The sequence below is a fragment of the Galeopterus variegatus genome, unplaced genomic scaffold, assembly GCF_000696425.1.
Source record: "Galeopterus variegatus unplaced genomic scaffold, G_variegatus-3.0.2 Scaffold1653, whole genome shotgun sequence".
Classification (NCBI taxonomy): domain Eukaryota; kingdom Metazoa; phylum Chordata; class Mammalia; order Dermoptera; family Cynocephalidae; genus Galeopterus; species Galeopterus variegatus.
In genome coordinates this window covers 293,485-314,004 of record NW_007727764.1, presented here as the reverse complement: position 1 = coordinate 314,004, position 20,520 = coordinate 293,485, and the positions used below count along the sequence as shown (strand labels likewise).

The 20,520-nt window shown below is 35.1% G+C and overlaps 1 protein-coding gene across 1 annotated transcript in view; it reads right to left on the bottom strand.

The window, feature by feature from the left end:
* The window catches only part of CEP128 (centrosomal protein 128kDa), a gene marked incomplete at its 3' end in the record, with an annotated part of 161,188 nt that overhangs the window by 35,750 nt on the left and 104,918 nt on the right, over nucleotides 1–20,520 (bottom strand). The window lies entirely within an intron of this gene.

Genomic DNA, 20,520 nt, shown 5'->3' with positions numbered 1-20,520 from the left:
ATACTAAATCATGATTAATACATATTTTAATTTGAGAATGAAATATTTTAAGTTGAAAATGAGAGGATGTTACTTTTACACATTTTATACAAATAGAAGAATGTTATAATCATTAACATTAAGCCACTCTTATAAAGCTTTGAAAGGAAGTGACAAATTCAGAAATTAAGTTCTTACTATGTGTCACACAGACTATTCCTCCTGGGCCTTGTTTCCAAATACCTAGGGGTAACAACAGTAACATAAAAAGGTTGTGTGCCCAAATAAGAATGAGCTCAAGAGACTAAGATGATGCGGTGAGTTAGAAAAATAATAAATATCATCTATATCGTACTAAGGCACTGACGAATAAAAAGATTAGAAACATTTACCAAGTTCTTCTGGCCTCAACAGCAGAATCTTCAGGTTCAGATTCCATTAGCCATAATCTGTGGCTCAGATAAAGTTGAATAATTTCTGCCATGATTAAAGTCATGGTTTAACATTTTAAAATCACGGTTTGACATTGTGGCCAAAATAATGCCTGAAAAACAAGCTTCATTTTCTGAGCAACAGGTTAGCATTTGCTCAGTTTCCTAAATTCTATGCAGCGTGGAAGAGCCTTCATCCACCCAAACAAAATAGTGAATTAAGAACTGTGCACTTGTTTGTGTGAAAATTCTAAAATGAGATCAGAAAACCCTAGTGACTACGGTTTACCTTTTGCTCTTTTTCTAAAAGTTGTATCGATATGCTAGAAGTCAACTTTATTAACCGGTAGTAATCAAGTGATTTAGCATCAAAAGAAAGACAGAACCAATTTTTTTTTTTTTTTTTGCAACAAATATTTGGAGAAAGGCTGGTTATACCTACTATGTGTCAGACACTTTGTTTATAGTAAGATTAGTTTATAATAAGAAAGATTAATAAGACATAGCTTCAATACCTAAGGAGCTAACAGTCTAACTAGAGAGATATTCCCTCCAAAAGCTAATTTACAATAGTAGGTAGCACAAGGTGCTAAAACATGATGCAGAGTTACCTGAAGGGGTTTATATTCTACAGAGTGTCTGGAAAGGGTCTCTTTTAAGAGGTGATGTATAAGCTGAACTATAAATAAAAAGGAGATGGCAAAAATAATAAAACAACTGACTTCTACTGAAATGGACTGAGCACTTGAGTTGTGCCAGGATTGAACAAATGCTGTATATGAATTACCTAGTTCAATGCCACCACACAATTAAAGTAAAGCACTATTGTTATCTCCATTTTAGTGGTAAGTAACCAAGGCTTGCCGCAGTCAATAGCTTGCCCAAGATCACATGCCTAATACATTATGGCAGGAGGATTTGAAACCAGACAGTCTGACTCCAGAGCCCATGTTTTTAACACTTCGCTAAACTTCCAGATTCCCTGATGGTCCTAACTCCATGCCTCTTCAGTTACCCACTCCCATGGTTCTGTCTTGGTGTTTTTATAAGAACCGCTACCTTTGAAGCAAGAGGTTCTTCCCTGCCCCCATCTCCAATCCCACCTCCAACCTCTGCCTTTAACTACCAGTCTAATCAGTTCTTTCACTCCCTTCCTCTGCTGTACCTGCTCCTCACTGTCAAGATGACCACTCCTCCCTTGCTGTCCCTGGCTCTCTAACCCAACCTCCACATTCTTTCACTTTAGCCATGCTTGCTCATAGCTCAACCTCCTATTTTAAACTGTTCTTCCACTGAACTTTAACAATAAAACCACCAATTCTGGGTGAACTAAAAAATTTCCTAATTCCTACATCAGTTTACTGAGTCCTCTAAGGAAAAATACACAGGAACATCTGGTAATGTGACCACACACTGAGGGCCAGCTCATCAGCACCCAGAAATTCTTCCACATGCCTCTACCCAGCTCAAACAATGGCCATTTCAAACTGTCTCCTCTCTGATACTACCATCTTTTCTCTCGCTTTAAGTATGTATTACAGCTCCTCCTTCAGAAATAAAATTGAGGCAGTTAATGCAGGACACCCCAAAAATGCCCTACTTGTAACATCCTGAAACTTACCAATGGCCATTCTCTCCTCCTCTCCAGCCTCTAAGGAAAAGGGATCCTTCCTCCTTAGACAAGTTAGCCTATCTTTGCTATTTCCTTCCTCATCCATCAAGGGCTTCACTATACCAACCAGGTCTTCTCTTCCATGTCTTGAACCTCTCTTTCCTTACTGGATCATTGTGCTCTACTTTTCCCATCTCAAAACATAACAGTAATCGGCCTTATAACACCAAGACCAAGGGTTTGGTTGCCCATACCAGCCAGATGCCAAAAATAAAATTAAGAAAAAACAATTAAAATAAACACCAAACAAACAAACAAACAAAACAATAATGATTACAAAAACTGAAAATAAATTTTAAAAAAAAGAAAAAACTTTTATTCAATCTTACATTATCTTCTAACCTATACACTTCTTCCTTTTAAACCAAGCTCCTGGAAAGAGTAGTATACACTTCATACCCCCACAATCTTATTTCCAGTTCATTTAGTTCTCTGTATCTGGTTTCCATCCCTATTATACAATTAAAATAGCTCTCACCAAGATCCCCAAAGATTATATATAGCCAAATACAACAGACTCTAAAAATCTTTCGTCACCTAATTTCCTCATAGAATGTAACACTGTTAATTACCTCTTGCTCATTCTTAACATTCTCTTCTTCCTTAACTTTCATAATACCAGTTTTCACAAGTTCTCCATTTTCTTCCTCTTCTTTCATAATCTCCTTTCCTGGTCCTCTTCTACCATTTAGCCTTAAATACAGATAACTCTACAATTATCTGAATAAGTTCCAGTATTAAGTATCATCCCATCTACATGATATTCATGTTAGGTAAGCAAATATGTAGGTAGACAGAGATATAAGTGATTCCCAATTCAGAAGACAGATCAAACTCCTAAACTCCAGACTTTTAAATATCGAATTGCATAATGACTTTCTACACTTAGATATCACATAGGCATCTTAAATTTAGCATGTCAAAAAGTGAATTCATCTGATGCCCAACACAAAGACAGTTCTACTAAAATGGCAATAAAGTCTCTCTCCAACTCAAGAGGATAGACATGGGGGTAGAATTGTATTTAACAATTTAAATATGAGAAGATCTGAAATAACCACTGTAGGAAAAGAAACAAAAGAGATGTTTAAAAGATGACAAACAGAAATAAGGTTCCAGTTAGCCTCAAATTTATAATATACCCAAAAGTGTACAAAATTCTTTGGATTTCTCCAGCAACTCTTTCAAACCCAAAAACACGTTCAGTGATATTTATTCTTCTGTAATTACAGAGCAACAACAATACACACAGGATTAACACGCACACGCCCAGAGCTTAAGCCCATAAACTCTTCTCTCATTTAAAAACTGCACACTTTCATATTAACAAGTTGCATGCAATAATTCACAAAGAATAACGTTTGAAAACATGCCATTGGTCAATGTAAATAAACACAAAAGGATGTGAATCTTATCGTAAATAATTCTGGTTCTCACTACTGAGGAGAAAACAAGTTTGAATTTGAACTGGATGAATACTGCCTCTAAATGCCCTGAATCTGGAAACTATTGGTATCTACTACTTTGCTACTGTCAGCCTACAGTATGCTTCAGGTAGGGTTCCTTCCTATATTCACTTGTTAAGAATCCTGTTCAGCCATTGTTTTGGCCTTTTCCTTAACCCATCTTCCTCAAATAACAAATTTAAAAAATCTAATTGTATAAACTTTTCTCCCCCATCAAAGGATTACACTACAGAACCCTCATAACAATTCCTTACACACACACACACACACACACACACACACTCAAATACTTATACATACATCCACACATACACATAGAGAGAGCATGCAAGTGTACAAATATCATTAATTCATGAATAAATGCTTTCAGGTTATTTATAGTAAATAGTAAGGCACAAATAGTAAATACCAGTATCTTCCTCATATACTACATGAAATGCTAAATGAAAAGCATTTTTCTTATTTATTCCATTATGATGACTTTCATTTCTATTATTACTATTATACATTCCCGGAGGCATTTTCTACCCTGAAGAACTTTATATTTAGATTGTATGAAATTATCTAAGCACTAAAGCAGGAATTTTTCTTATCCAGTTGTCCATCAATGGACATTAAGTTGCTTCCACATCTTGACTACTGTAAATAGAGCTGCAATGAACATGGGAGTGGTGGTATCCATTTGACATGATGATTTCCATTCCTTTGGGTATATACCCAGAAGTGGTNGTCAATGGACATTAAGTTGCTTCCACATCTTGACTACTGTAAATAGAGCTGCAATGAACATGGAAGTGGTGGTATCCATTTGACATGATGATTTCCATTCCTTTGGGTATATACCCAGAAGTGGTATTGCTGGATCATATGGTAGATCTATCTGTAGTTGTTTGAGAAACCTCCATACTGTTTTCCATAGTGGCTGTACCAGTTCACAGTTCCAACAAAAGTGTAGAAGAGTTTGCCATTCTCTGCATCCTCACCAGCATTTGTATCCTCAGTCTTTTTGATTACAGACAATCTAACTGGGATGATATGATATCTCAGTGTGGTTTTAATTTGTATTTCTTTGATGATTAGTGATGTTGAGCATTTTTTCAAGTATCTATTGACCATTTGTATGTCTTCCTTGGAAAAATGTCTATTCAGCTCCTTTCTCCATTTGTTAATTGGGTTATTTGGTTTTTTATTGTATAGTTTGAGATCCCTGTATATTCTGGATATTAATCCCTTGTCAGATGCACAGGTGGCAAATATTTTCCCCCATTCTGTAAGTTGTCTTTTCATTCTGTTGATTGTTTCCTTTCCTGTGCAGAAGCTTTTCAGTTTGATATAATCCCATTTATTTAATTTTTCTTTTTTGTTTGAGCTTTTACGGTGTTATTAATGAAGTCTTTGCCAAGTCCTACTTCCTCAACCCCTATGTTTTCCTTTAGTAGTTTTATAGTTTCAGGTCTTATACTTAAGTCTTTAACCCATTTTTAGTTGATTTTGGTACATGGCGAGAGGTGAAGATCTAGTTTCATTCTTCTGCATACGGATGTCCAATTTTCCCAGCACCATTTACTGAAGAGGCATTCTTTTCCCCAATGTATGTTTTGTTGCATTTGTCAAAGATCAGTTGGCTGTAAGTATGTGGGTTGATTTCTGGGTTCTCTAATCTGTTCATTGGTCCAGGTGTCTGTTTTTATGCCAGTACTATGCTGTTTTGGTCACTATGCCATTGTAGGATAATTTGAAGTCAAGTACTGTTATGCCTCCAGCTTTAACTTTTTGCTCAGTATTGCTTTGGCTATTTGGGGTCTTTTGTTGTTTCATACAAATGTTAGGATTGTTTTTTCTATTTCTGTGAAGAATGTTATTGGTATTTTGATGTGGATCGCACTGAATCTGTAGATTACATTGGGTAGTATTGACTTTTCACAATGTTGATTCTTCTAATCCAAGAGCATGGAATGTCTTTCCACGTTTTTGTGTCTTCTTTAATTTCTTTCAGTAGCAATTTGTAGTTCTCTTTGTAGAGGTCTTTCATCACCTTGGTTAAATTGATTCCCAGGTACTTTATTTTTTGGTAACTGTGTAAATGGGCATGCTTTCTTGATTTCTTTTTCTGTTAGTTCATTACTGTTGTATAAAAACACTGATTTTGGAGTGTTGATTTTGTATCCTATGACATTACTGAAATTGTTAATCAGGTCTAAGAGTTTTTTGGTAGAGTCTTTAGGTTTTTCTACATATAGGATTGTGTCATCTGCAAACAGGGACAATTTCACTTTGTCTTTTCCAATCTGTATGCCCTTTATTTCTTTCTCTTGCCTAACTGCTCTAGCTAGTACTTCTAATACTATGTTAAATAGAAGCGGTGATAGTTGGCATTCTTGTGTTGTCATTGTTCTTTAGGGAAAAGCTGAAAGCTTTTTTTCTCAGGATGATACTGGCAGTAGGCTTGTCATAGATGGCTTTTATCGTGTTGAGATACCTTCCTTCTTTACCTAATTTGCTAAGAGTCTTTATCATGAAAGGACATTGAATTTTGTCAAATGCTTTTTCTGCATCTATTAAGAAAATCATATGGTTTTTGTCCTTTATTTTGTTGATGCAATGTATCATATTTATTGACTTGAATATGTTGAAACATCCTTCACTCCCTGGGATGAATCCCACTTCATCATGGTGCATGATTTTTTATGTGTTGCTATATTCTAATTGCTAGTATTTTGTTAGGGATTTTTGTGTCTATGTTTATCAGAGATATTGGCCTGCAGTTTTATTTTTTGTTTTATCTTTGTCTGGTTTGGGTATCAGGGTGATGCTGGCCTTGTAGAATGAGTTTGCAAGAGTGGCCTTTATTTCAATTTTTTTGGAATAGTTTGAAGATAATTGTTATTAATTCCTCTTTAAAGGTTTGGTCGAATTCAGCAGTAAAGCTATTCAGTCCTGGGCTTTTCTTTGTTGGGATACTACCAATTACTGCTTTATTTTCTTTGCTTGTCAATGGTTTGTTCAGGTTTTCTATTTCATCTTGGTTCAGTCTTGGTAGTTTGCCTGTGTCCAGAAATTTATCCATTTCTTCCAGGTTTTCAAATTTGTTGGCATATAGTTGTTTGTAAGAGTCTCTAATCATTCTTTGTATTTCTGTATTGGTTGCAATGCATCTTCTTTTATTTCTGATTTTTGTTATTTGAGTCTTCCCTCTCTCTTTTTTTTTTTTTAATTAACCTAGCTAATAGTTTGTCTATTTTGCTTACTTTCTCTAAAAACAATTCTTTGTATTTCTGTATTGGTTGCAATGCATCTTCTTTTATTTCTGATTTTTGTTATTTGAGTCTTCCCTCTCTCTTTTTTTTTTTTTTAATTAACCTAGCTAATAGTTTGTCTATTTTGCTTACTTTCTCTAAAAACCAATTTTTGTTTCATTGATATTTTGAATCATTTTTGGGGTCTCTGTATTATTTAGTTCTGCTCTGATCTTAATTATTTCTTTCCATCTCCTATGTTTAGAATTGGATTGTTCCTGTTCTTCTAGTTCTTTGAGGTGTAGCATTAGGTTGTTTATTTTAAATCTTTTTTTTAATGTAAGCATTTCTTGCAATAAACTTCCCTCTTAGTATTGCTTTTGCAATATCCCACATGTTTTGAATGATGTGTCCTTATTTTCATTGGTTTCAAGAAATTTTTTGGTTTCCTCTTTAATTTCTTCTTGGACCCTTAGGTCATTCAAGACCCTGTTGTTTAACTTCCATGTATTTGTATAGTTTACAGAGTTTTGCTTGTTACTGTTTTCTAGTTTTAATCTGTTGTGGTCTGAAAAGATACTTGAGACGATTTCAATTTTTTTAATTTCTTGAGGCTTGATTTGTGACCTTACATGTGGTCTATACAGAGAATGTTCCACATGCTGATGAGAAGAATATATATTCTGCAGTTGTTGGATGAAATGTTCTTTATATATCTGCCAGGAGCAGTTGGTCTAAAGTGTAGTTTAAATACTGTTTCTCTGTTGATGTGTGGCCTAGATGATCTGTCCAGTGCTGAGAGAGGGGTGTTCAGGTCCCAAAATATTACCATATTGGGGTCTATCTCTTTCTTCAGGTCTAATAATGTTTGCTTTAGGTGCTCCAGTGTTGGGGGCTTATATATTCACGATTGTTATGTCTTCTTGTTGGATAGATCCCTTTATCATTATATAGTGGCCCTCTTTGTCTCGTTTTATGGTTTTTGGCTTAAGTCAACTTTATCCAATATATGAATAGCTACTCCAGCTCTTTTTTGGTTTCCATTTGAGTTGTATATCTTTTTCCATCCTTTCACTATTAGTCTGTGTGCATCTTTACAGGTGAGGTGAGTCTATTGAAGACAGCATCTAGTTGGGGTAGCTTTTTAACTCAATCTGTCAGTCTTCGTCTTTTGAGTGGGGAGCTTAATCCATTTATATTTGGGGTTGTTACTGAAATGTATCCTCTTACTCCTGGCTTTTAATTACTTTTTTCTTTAGATGTTTTAAATATCTTTTGTTCCTGTCTTCCCCTTTTATTATTAGTCTTCAATGTTTGTTGGGTTTTTTGAGGTGGTAAGATTTAGTTTGTTTTTTCTTTCTCATTTGCATTTATGTTTTACCAGTGGGTTTTGTTCTTTCTTGTGTATTTGTGATAGTGGTTATTGTTTTTCAGATTCCAGATGCAGGACTCCCTTGATAATTTATTGCAGGCTGGTCACATTATGATAAACTCCCACAGTTTTTGTTCGTCTGGTAAACACTCTATTTCTCCCTTATACCTAAAGGATAGCCTTGCTGCATATAGTATTCTTCTAGAGCAGTTTTTTTCTTTTAATATTTTCAATATTACATCCCATTTTCTTCACACCTGCAGAGTTTCATTTCAGAAGTCTACTGTTAGTCTGAATAGGGGCTTCCTTACAAGTGACTTGATGCTTTTCTGTTGCTACTTTTAGGATTCTCTCTGTCTTTGAGCTTTGCCAGTTTGACTATAATGTGTCTCAGAGAGGATCTTTTTGGATTGAATCTGTTTTGGGATCTTTGAGCTTCCTGGATCTGAAGGTCCATGTCTCTCCCTATACCTGGGAAGTTTTCCATTATTATTTCATTGAATATATTTTCAATGCCTTTACCTTTCTCCTCCCTTCTGCAACACCCATGATTTGGATGTTTGTGCACTTAAGGTTGTCTGCTAGCTCTCTTAGACTTTCTTCATTTTTTAAAAATTCACTTTTCCTTTTTTTGTCTGTCTGGGTTATCTCATAAGACCATCTTTGAGATCAGAAATTCTTTCTTCTGCTTGCCCTAATCTGCTGCTTAAGCTATCAGCTGTTTTTTTAATTTCATTGAACGAATCCTCCAATTCCAGTTCTGCTACATTACTTTTTATGGTATTAATCTCCTCATAAATTTCCTCCTTCATATCCTGGCTATTTCTTCTCATTTCATTATGTTGTCTGAGTCTTCTCTTATATCACTGAGTTTCTTTAAGATTGTTACTTGGAATTCCTTTTCAGTCATTTCAAAGGTTTCCTATTCTGTAGGGTCTGGTATTTGAGAATTACTATATTCCTTTAGTGGTCTCATTTTTATTTTTTAATTTCTAGTATCTCTACATTGATTTTTAGTCATCTGGTATATTAGTTGCTTCTTCTATTATTCTGGAGTGGGCTTTAAGAAGAAAGGCTTCCTCCTCTTTTCCAGGCTCCCCTGGTTATTCTCCTTGTGTCAATGCAGTTGAATATGTGGCAGTCCACCTGTATGGCGGTCATGGCTGCTACTGTGGTGGAAAGCCATTCTTGCAATAGTAGAATCTATGGTGGTATTCGTTGTGGACCACCTCCACAGAAGTGGTGTGGGGTGCCTTCCAGTCACAGCAGCTCTCACTCCTGCCTTCTGTGCAGCTGGGCGGAGGACTACCTGGAACTTTTCCCTGCATCAGATTTATTAAAATGAAAAGATGCAAAGCAAAATCAGTAAAAGAAATAGACACATGGGTGAAGTCCAGTGGAAACTGAAGGCAAGATGTCAAGAATCCTCTCCCATGAAGTAACACAGGACACATTCATTCCTCCAGCAGTGAATTCTGACAACATGTATAAAGTGTTGTCTCTGAGGGAAGCTCCTTAGAGACTCAGTGCCCAAGGTTTTAATTAGGGGCTAATCACTTAGGCATCATCAACCTAGAACAAGTATGTACCAAAATTCCAGACTCCCAGATGGAAAGCAGGTGTTCAGCATAAACTATATTGTTTGTACAGTATAAGCACAGCAAGCTACCTTTATTATAATTTAGAGAAAGTTTCATATCAGTGTAGAGAACTGATTATCATTCAAGTCCTCAAATGCCAAAGGCCTACCTTGTAAACAGGACTTCCTAGGGATAGCTATCTATCTCAGGCCTATTCCATTAACTCTGTTCTTCCCAGTAGTAAAGTACCCAAAGAATAGCCAAAAGGGAATAGAAGATAATAAGGACTAAATGAGTTCTTAACTAAAAAACAATTAATTAGGCCTGGTCAGTTAGCTCACTTGGTAGAGCATGGTGCTGATAACACCAAGGGAAAGGGTTCAGATACCCACACTGGCCAGCTGCCAAAGAAAAACAAATAATTAATTATAAATAATACCTATAAAACAATGCATTTAGAAGAAGGTAGAAAAGAACTACCCCCCTTTAAAATTGGTTGGCTTTGATTGCCACTGGCTCCCTTTCTAATTTCCGCAGTGGTAGTATTCAAATTCCAAGAAAACTACAGTCTACTCATATGAATAAGACATTAAAATGAAGACAAAAACTGAAAAGCAATATTCTATAAAAAGAAATCAAATGCATGAATAGGGTCTACCATATGATCCAACTTTAACTGATCACACATTTAAGATCATAATTTTACACATGTTGGTTACAAAGGATGTCAATCAATTTGAAAGTGCAAAAGTGGAAAAATTGAATGAGGTAGGAGAATAATGAAGCAAATTTATAAAATAAAGAAATTAGTTCTGCCTATCATACAAAAATCTCTTCACCCTTCTTTTTCCTATTTCTCATATTCGTGAGGAAGAATTGCTAAGCCCACATTTAAAACATCTTCCATGAGGGTTTAAGGAACATAAAGGAGACTACCATGTAGGTAGCAACAATGACTATTTGTTCATTGATGTAACTAAAATGTAACATAATGCAATTAATCCTCTACACATACTTGACAGTCACCACACACAAGAGACTGGACAACTTAGTGAACATTTAAAAACATACATCAAAAATTGAAAATCTGCCCCAAATATGCCAGGGTACTTTTAATAGTACTTTCTTTAAACAAACATTTTCACCTACAGTATTTATGTACTTCCTCTGGAAACTTGTAAAGGTAAATGAGAAAACAGACAAACTTCAATGACTCAAAATAACATCTCTGGGGAGACAGTGGTATATCACGGAAAGAGCATGAGTCATACAGACTTCAGTTCAAATCTAGCTTTGCCACCTTGTGACCTTAGAAGAGCTGCTTATTCTCTGTGAACCAAAGCAACTTCATTTACAAAATAGACTCAGTAACAGCACAGAGGAATGAGACTCTACATGAGATCGTATAGCACCCAGAAGAATGAATGGCACATTTTAAGAACTCAACAAAGAGAAGTTTTTATATCTAACTAGAGACAATGTCAGAATTAGAGACGTAATCCAAAGTCTACATTTTAAAGATGAGAAAATTGAGGCACAGAAAGAGTAATCAATCCAAGATAAAGTAGAAAGATTTTGGCAGAGAAAGGATTAGCCACAGGTCCCTAATATTCAACCTAATATTGATTCCACATCACTATATTAATGACTTGGACACTAGCCAAACAAACTCTCTAATAACTAGATATGTGGTCATGTTCCTTCCAAGTCAGAAGGGAATCCTACATAGCAATTATACAATCTCTGATGCATAGATGTTTCTGGAACTTTTTTGAAACTGAGAGAGAAAAATCACAGGATAAAGTTGACTTGGGTTAAAACAAAACCAGGCACAGGCTACTTATTCCCTTTTATGTTCAAGATACCAGGCTAGGCACTGAGGAAAGTACTCCAGGAGAAAATACTGATTGGGGCAAATATGATTGAGCAGGAGGGAAGCAATATTAGGTAGTAGAAATAGGATTTAAGTTAGTAGATTCAAGAGAAACTACTCTGTTCAGGCAAATGCAAATGTGAAGAAGAGAAAAGATTTGGTCACTGATGGAAAGGAGATAAGCATTCATGTCCAAACAAAGCATGGGCAAGAGCCACAGAGTGGACCACTGGAGACTGTCTGTGAAGAGCAACAGTTCAAAAGGTCAGAAACTGAGTTGGGGGGATGCTGAAATCCAGTTTAAGCTTTCAAAGGTTTTCCAGCAAGGGAATAACACGATCAGATATGTGGTAGAGGAAGAGTAATCACCAAAAGATATTATGCTAACAGTAGGATATTAAAATATTAGGGCAACATTAGAACCAATTCTTTTCTTGTCTGAATTCAATTTCAGCCATCAAATTCAGTGGTGGAGCTGGCTTATAATAGATAAGAACAAAATGTGGCATTTGAGACTAGGAAAGGAAAAAAAAAACACTTGTCAGATTTTCTGAAGAAAATATACATATGCTTCCATTTGATCCAATAAAAATTTACTGCATTCAGCAATATCCTAGCTGCTGAGATGCAAAGCTGAATTCTATGTTCTACTGCTCCAGAGAACCGTACAGACTAGTGAGGAAGATAAACACATAAGTTATTTTTAATAAATATGATATACATATATATATGTTCAATTCTTTCTACTCTAGTTCAAATCTTAGCTCTCCTCCCAATTTACACTGCCTAGCATACACTGACATTTCATTCCTCAGTGTCGTCTGATTATACAGTTTCCAAACAATGATGCTTTCTTCAAAAGAGCCCTAAACTAACAACTTTAGGGAGTGACTAAGGGAACAAAAGAAGATAATTCAACATTTGCTACTAAAAGTATTTGTGAGAAACAGAAAGAGAGAGAGAAAGAGAGGAAGGGATGGAGAAGAGAGAAACGTAGAAATATGAATGCCCATGGCAGGCAATCCAAGAACTCAAACAACTGCCAACAGCACTAAGGTGAGAGTATGCCTAGCACTCCTGCCCTCTGTTCTCCTTTAGTGTCTTCTCTCATCATCAAAGTGCCCTTTACACTGGTGTTGGCAGGGGAAAAGAGCTCGAGCGGAGACTGGGGAAGAGGGAAAAGATGAACAGTGAATCTAATCCACAGGACACAATTTCCCAAATATTCATGAATAAAGCCTTCTTTAAAGATTCAAACTAACTTGATTTGCAGTGTTTGAAAAGAATGATCCCAAGATTAGTGGCAAGCCAAATGGAAATATAATCATTTGAAAAGCATCTATTTACTATTGAAAAATTAGTGAAGCCTTGTTCAATTTGTTCAATTTTCCCAAGCAGTTTCATAATAGCTGAGAATCTCTCTTCCAAACTCTAGGGGGAAAAAAAATAACTATAAATTTTATTTAATGTTTATAATAGCTAGCCTCTCAGTTATGGATGCATTATATAAATAATATAATAGTTGTATCTTTATATGTACATTTATAGATGTGTATATGTATATACGTACATGGATATGTCCACACGCACTTTTTAGTAGTATATTAGAACATGCATACTGTAAAATTACGTGAATGTTTATATTATACTTATTTTATAAAACAGAAAACAATTTTTAGATTTAAATTATGAGATTAAATTTTTATATCTTTGTATTAAGTTCATTTTAAATATAACTTTTGGCTACAAATCCTTGGTGGGGACACAATTCTTAATTAAAATATTTTTCATACAAAAACACACAAACCAAAATAGGATGACCTGTTATTCATAATAGTTTCTAGAAACCCAGTACAGTGAAAAGGAACAACAGCCTGAAGTACCAAAATGATACACTTTAACAAAAATGTTTCAAACATAGGTATATAAAGCTCAGTTCTTCACAAGAGCAAAAGTAGTAACACTAAAGCCAATAAATGGTAGAAAAGCCTCCAGCAGAATGCCATTTGAAATATAATTCAATAAATTATCTCTAATATTGACCATACGAACAAAGACTAGACCAATCCCTGCCCAAAATATGACTTCCTTAAGGCAGAGACAAAATGAAAACACTGATTGAAGAGAATAGGGATGGTCTATCCAAAATGGAATGCAAATACCCCAGACAGTGAGAAAGAGAGCTGAATCAAGTACAGGAAAAAAATATTAAAATTTTATTTACATTTTTGTATTTCTTGAAATTAAACTCTCTTTCAGCATGTTGAAACATTTTACAGTCTCCGTGTGACCAGTTAATTGCATTTACAGATGATTTAGTTTTAACTAAAGTAAAATGGTCAGTAAACTTGAAAAAAATTTTCTGTAAAGAAGCTGCAAACTCAATATAACATTACTGATGCATTGATAGGTATTTATAAATGTGATATTAGGATTAATGGGAATTTGACCAACGTTCACTACATGATAACTACGACACAAGGCTAGGTCCAAGGACTATGAAAAATATAAGGCAAGGTCCTCTTTCTCAAATAAAAGAAAACCTGATTACTGGCATTGCTTTGTATGACCAATAGCAGTCAGCCCTCACTGCCACTTCCTTCTAATATACTCTCTTATTTTCCTGGATACTGCAAAACTGAACGCTCAGCACTCCCTTGAGCTAAGTTTTGGGGTGCAAATTAGGATCTGTCAATTAGATGCAATGTACAGAGATTTGGAGTGTGGATGTGAGGTAGAGACCATATCCTTGCTAATTTTGGCTTTTTGCTACTGGCCAGCAAAGTCATAGAGACATACGTTCTGTCATCAATCTTCCTCTTTGGGCTAGTCAAGAGGGCTTTCCAGCGCCAGCTTCCCAATCTTACTTGGAAGCCTAGGCAGGGCCAGGTCTGCTGTATTATGAACACCTACAGCATAAAATACCTAGGGCAGTTCTACGTCCCACGCTAAACCCTAACTGTTGTTATAATTTTGTCTTTATTAAATAAACAAAAGAACTAACAGATTTAGCAGAATTTCACCTGAAATTCTCAGATTCACAATTAAGCCATGCCCCACTCACTCTTACTGGGAAATTAACTTGACATATTTTTGCATGCTTTGATGAACTCATTCATTTTGGTATAATGTAGGTATTTTAAAAACTGATACTGAGAGGACAACTAATCAATTTTCCACAGTCAGGAGAACTAAGGCAAGTCTCTGAATAAAAGAACTCAAATCAATCAAAGCAAGTCTGTTAGTCTCAAAATATACCTACATGAAGCTAAATTAGGCCATCACTCACTGAGACCTATTATTTAAAACTTTTTAAAAGTAGTGACTGGTTGAAAGCCATATATACACAAATCTGTGAGTCAATTTTAACTCAAGCAAAATTCATATTAACAATCTCTGAAAACTGATCCAAACTCTTATTGAGTCAGGGAACAGCACACGAAACATCGGGGCCATTGTAATAACCATGTCACAAATATTCTTATTTTAAAAATATAACCCTCTGTCTTTTCTATCATACTAATTTTGACCACATTTACTGTTACCATTTTCTTCTTTCCAAATGAAGCAGAGAACACAAAGGACATTAATCCCAAATAATAGGTTCCTCAGTCTCAGTGATTAAAAATAATTATTTCCCCACAAATCCTATGAGAACATATCTGTTTCATATAACTACTTGTACTTTTTAATGAAACATGATACTAAGCTTAAGCAAAGTACAAAAAATATGTTCCATTAATTGAGTACATTCATTTCTTTGTGAAGAAATGAAATATTAACTTGTTTCATTAGCCATGATGTTCACTACAGGGAAGATTTAAAATACACATTCCTTCAGAGTGTTTAACTTAAAACACAAGGGGGCATATAATTAACATCTAGGCCTCAGGAACACACCAGGGAAATTCTGACCCTGGCACACATATCTCAAAGTACATTTGTGTTTTCTTAATTTTTTTCACACTCTATTAGACTGATAATTTTATTTCTGCACCTCTGCTATTTAACTAAAATAGGCACTTTGGGAGAAGAAAATCTGAATATAGATAGGATAAAACTCTTCTGCTTTAAGCAGATTGGTATCTGGGACTGCTCTTGATTGAGGTGAAACAACCTAGTTATATATTTGTTATGAAATGCAATAGGCCAAAGCAGGTATCAATGAAAGACACCTGTGCCTTACCAATATGGATGTAGCAGCAGAGAGGGCTAAGATAAATTACATTGTCCAACTAAAGAAGCATTATGTTATTTTTAATTATATGACATATATGAGGAGAAATTAAATGTAACATGACACCTATTATTATTCCCTTACATCATTATAGAGCATTATGGTTTATTTAAAACAGATCAGATACATTAACTTACATAATACAACAACACTGTGTGCTTGGAAGAAATCAATTTTTTCTATTTTAGACATGAGGAGTAAACAGAAGCTAAGGAAGGCTGAGATAAGAGAGCCCTTCTTTGTTTTTTTTTTTTTTAAATAAATACCACTTCAAACAAAAATAATCCCTTTTTTGACTCTAGTAAACATAGAAAGGATGGTTTTAAACGATGTTTCTTTAATCTGCCCCCAAATAAAATCCATCAATGCTGCCACCATACAACCACCTAATATTCAAACAAAGTAAAATCAGTGTGCTTTCTATGACACTGAGAATTCAAGACATAGCTCCTAACCCAATTTCACATCATCCAATCACACTGCCACCTGCCATGTTCTTCCTATGTTAAATTAAATTAAGTAAAATTAAAAATTAAAATTAAAAATTCAGGCACACTAACTTCATTTCAAATGCTTCAGGCTGAAAGCCTCAATTGTTACCCAATAATAATTCAAATCAACACAAAAAAATACATTGTTGGTAGAGTCCAATGACTCCACTACCCTGACAATAGATGACTAGACCAATGGATTAATGACTGAACCCAAGACAGCCATCTAGAGGTGGCTCAAGTTTTCAATCTTTGTAATGAAGAGTCTCAGTAATGATATACTCAGTATGGTAACATGTACAGAAGTTGTTTTCTCTCTGGGCCGGCCCGGTGGCGCACTGTTACAGTGCGCCGCTTGGGAGCGCGGCAGCGCTCCCGCCAAGGGTTCGGATCCCACATACAGACCGGCCGCTCACTGGCTGAGCGAGGGACGGGCGCAACACCGAGGGTTGCGATCCGTTGCCGGTCACGAAAAAAGACAAAAAGGAAAAAAAAAAAAAAGAAGTTGTTTTCTCCATGAAGCCCAGCAGGGCATCTGTCAAGATAGTTCCTTGTCTGCCTTACACTGAACACCCATCTGAGTATGTCTCAGTTTCTTGCAATCTAGAAGGGACAAAAACAAGTATACCTGGAGATTGTGACATAACAATGGAATAACTGAACATGCAAAGCTATAAAACCACTGTTTCAGATTTCCAACAGAAAATATCAATCTCTTTTAAAATACTTCTATTTTGTCTTCTGATTAATTTTTGCTTTTATAAACAAAAGAAATTTATTTCTCACAGTTCTAGAAGCTGGAAATTGAAGATCAGGATGGTCAGGTTCTGGTGAGGACCCTCTTCTGGGTTGCAGACTGCCAACTTCTCTTTATATCCCCATGTGGAAGAAAGATAACAAGCCAGCCAGCCCTCTGGCTTCCTTTTATAAGGACACTAATTCCATTCATGAGGAGTCCAGCCTCATCATCTAATTACCTCAGAAAGTCTCTACCTCCAAATACCATTAGATTTCAACATATGAATTTGGGGGTGGGGGGTAGGTGGAGATATAAATTTCAGTCCATAATACTGCCCATCCATGCTGAAGGGGCCTGGCTTTCCCAGTGAACCAACACCTGAGTGCAAGATGAGTTCAATGGCTGTCACTTTATTGAGAACAAAAAATTGTGTAATTGTGTTTTCACTTGTGTACCCCTAGAACCTAGCACCAGACCCAATGCCTAACAAGTATTTAATCAAAATTTATTGAATAACAGACTGAATAAATTTTCTCATTGCCAATTAGAAGATAAGAAAATAGAACAAAAAACCTGAAATGAAACCACATATTAAATTATACAATTTAAGCATACACATATAAGGAGGCCTCATAAAATTCTTTAGAGTAATAAACAAAAATATGTCTCCTCTACTATGAAACACTATGCAGATATTAATTTCAGTTATTATTTATTTTGGTTGTAGGATTTCTACTAGATTTTTAAAATAATTTCCTGTACTCTACTAGAACTAAAGTATCATAAGATCTAATTTCTTAATATATTTATAACCATTATTTTAAAGTTGATTTCTGATAATGCCTATATCTGAGGAGTCTATATGCCTATTATATTTCCTGTTGTTTTCTTGTACTTTTTTGGTAGTGTGGTTAGGTCTCCCGAAATGCCTGCTAAGTTTTCATTGAATGCTAGACACTGTACAACAAATTACAGAAATAATTCAAGGCTCTGGATGATAATTGATAACATCTTCCTCCCCAAAAGATATACTTTTGTTTAGATGAGCAATTAGGATAGGGACAGATAATATCAAAGCAGATTCACAGTTATGCTACAGTGCTACAGTCTTTGTGAGTGTTAAGTGTATTTTCAGTCCACCCAGACTCCTAGAGTTTAGTCCTGCGGGCATCCCAACCAAAAGTGTGGGATGTTTGCCAGGGCTCTTCCTCTCCTTTGGGCCTATAAGACTGTCACAAGCTCTGCTCAGTTTGTGAATCAGAAAACATTTCAGGGGAAAAGTAGTGCCAAATGTCAGAACTACCAATCTGCACTTGCCTCCTCAACAAAATACTTGAGCCCTCCTGTCCTGGCTGCCTAGCTAGCTAGCTCTCTTAAGCTTTCAAACAGATATTTTAAAATATGTCTTACCAAGCTTTTCTAATTTTTCTCAGTATGAGGTTTGTTCTGTAAAAAGCTAGTCTACCATTAACAAAAGCAGATACTGTTCCTCTTCTTTAATCAGAATTGCAAAAAGTTTGCCTAATTTGTTAATCATCTCTAAGGAAGAACAAACTACAGTCTAACATCTTATCATTATAGGTTCCCAAAAATAAGATATAGTATGACACATATACATTCACCCAAGTGAGGTACTGGAAATTAAATACATTTAATACATTTGAAAAAAATTGCTAACACTGACCTTTGTTTATATTAGCCATGTGTTACTTATGAAAAACTAAAAAGAATGTTTTCTCAGTGCATATGAATAATTTCGTCTTATTTTTTACAAAGATAATTTGTACTATTTGAATGTTTTGAAGAACATAATGGAATCGTTGACTTTTGTTATTAAGGCTGAGAACAATCTCATTTCCTTTTGTGCCCTTGTAGAAAGCTGCCTAAAAACAAACATCTAAAAAACAATTTAATTTGCTCCTTATAGTGATATGCTACCAAATTAAAATCACTCTAAAGATAAGGTAACTATAAACACTATGGGAATTATGTATGAACAGTTAAAATTTGCTTATTATAAATTCTACTAACCCTCCTTTTAATGGTGTTTCTGGGAGTCAACAAATGAATAACTATCAATTACTTAGATACTGCAAGAGCATTACCTCATTTGTTTCATATTACCCATTTTTCCATAGCAACTTCTTCAGTAATTATTCTCAAAGCTTTATCTTCATAATTGCTTCAAATATTAAATCAATCTATAGCTAATATGAAGTTACCAATACTCCATATTTTGTGGGCAACCTAATTTGTGTGTCTCTCTCTCATACACACACATATCACACACACATGAACAAAAAATCACAAAGACCTACCTATTTAACTTACATGTAAAAATCATGATGCAGAAATTACCATGACTTCAGAAAATAAACTTGAAAATACATATTTTTATTCCCAAATTGTTTCCTTATTTGCCACATTCAAGTGACAAAATTAAATAAATATTAGTAATACCTTAAAGAAAATTAAAATATTCAGTCCACTTCTACCTTCTGGCTTTATGGAAATATTCAGGCAACTCACAGAGTTACAGAAAACAGAAAAACTACCTTTCTTTACAACTTCTAGAACTCACATTTTTTCATACAGATAAAGGATCTGAGAATTAAAGTAAGTCTTCCAGGAAGTAGAAAGGTTTACTCAGTTTTAGGTTTTTTTACCTGCAGAGCATCTCTGCCAATAGTCATCTTTATTAAAAACTCAGAGTACAAAGCATTTATGAACTTAGCAATTTGTCCCAATATCAGAGTAAATTTGGTTAATAACAACGGCAGATCTCATCCCCACTAGGTTCAATAATTTCAGCCTCTGTCTACAAGTTTTGCTGCCAATATTTGCTTTCTTTATAATCTAACCTGGATTTTAAAAAATTATACCCTGGTAATACCTTATTTTGCAACACGCACCTGGATAAGAAAGAAATTATTCAGATTAAAAAAATGATCTAGAACAGGAAATTACAGCCAGCTTCTAAGAAGGGTTTAATCTTGCTACTAAAAGTAGAATTGAAGGTGACATTATCCCACACCAAAGTGGACAGCTTTATAAAAGAAATGCAAGAATCAACAGTTTATGCTAAGCATGGTAAAAGAAATAACTTCCCTTCTGTTTCTATTATACTAATCATCAAAAAAAGTTATTATTATCATTTCCTTTTTTCACTATTCTCTCTGTTTTTACAAGGAAATTCTGGCATTACAGTCCCAAGTTTCTGCTAATGAATAATCATGTCAGTTGTCACTCAATTATCACTTTCAACATTTAATCTAAATTATGTTCAGCACCTTGTTTTTTTCTTTCTTTGAAGTTCTTCCTTGAATTTAAAAGTCAAATTTTTTTTTCAAGAAGAGTAAGTTGATGGGAGATGGAGGCAGAGATTAAATCAGGGGAAATCATTGATCAAGGGTGCTTGGAATTCTTATGAATACAAATAGCCTA